General features: G+C 40.4%; 1 pseudogene; it reads left to right on the top strand.

The window, feature by feature from the left end:
- Positions 1 to 452: 452 nt before the first annotated feature.
- Positions 453 to 553, top strand: LOC120399715 (annotated as a pseudogene).
- The last annotated feature ends 297 nt before the right edge of the window (positions 554 to 850 follow it).

Here is an 850-nt window from a genome sequence, read left to right as displayed (position 1 = left end):
TTTCTCAATTCAATATATCCAACTATATACAGCACATATCTAGAGTCAATTCACCAAAAGTCAGGATGAATCATATCTCCTCAGATACAAAATAAATAGAAACCACAAGAACAGATTATAAAAGTTAAGAATACCTACTTGGTGAGAGGAAGGTGCAGTCTACAACAGTCAGATGTAAAATGGCTACCTTAGGGCTGCAGGTGCTTGCCTCTCCCAAATTTAAATGGTCTATCAGAAAAGCATTCTGGGAAAGGTTCCTATATATGGATGACCCTAAAGTAGAAAATTCAGAGAGGATCAGGCAATCAGAGTATGTAGTTCTTAAGCTAGTGTTTTCAAGGGATAGAAACCACAGTGGCAAATATCCTGGGTTTTCATAGCTGGTGTGTGTGAGAGATAATGTGTTTGTCTTTGCTATTATAATTTTATAATAAAAATCTAGATTGCCCTTTGACTTCCATTGCATTCTATGCTTAAAATTGGAATGATACAGAGATTAGCATGGCCCCTGCGCAAGGATGACACGCAAATTTGTGAAGCGTTGCATGGTGATATGTGGCATAGCCCGGCAAGGTGCTGAGCATCCCCGATTTCCACTGAAAGCAATGGGAGCTGAGGTCACTCAGCACTTTGCAGGACTGGGTGTGTGGATTAATAATGTTATTTTGCAGTTGCGGGGAGGGGAGTTCTCTCAAGCTGGCTAATTATTTTCACAAATCATGGAGTGTTGGTGAAACCATTGTGCAGATGCACTTGGGAATACTATCTGCTCCCCCTCTGCTTTGTTTTCATTAGTTCATGAAAGGCCAAATCTTATGAAGCATAGTGCACATACATCCCATAGAAAACC

Source organism: Mauremys reevesii, linkage group 2 (assembly GCF_016161935.1).
Source record: "Mauremys reevesii isolate NIE-2019 linkage group 2, ASM1616193v1, whole genome shotgun sequence".
NCBI classification, from domain to species: Eukaryota; Metazoa; Chordata; order Testudines; family Geoemydidae; genus Mauremys; species Mauremys reevesii.
This window is presented reverse-complemented; position numbering and strand designations above follow the sequence as displayed.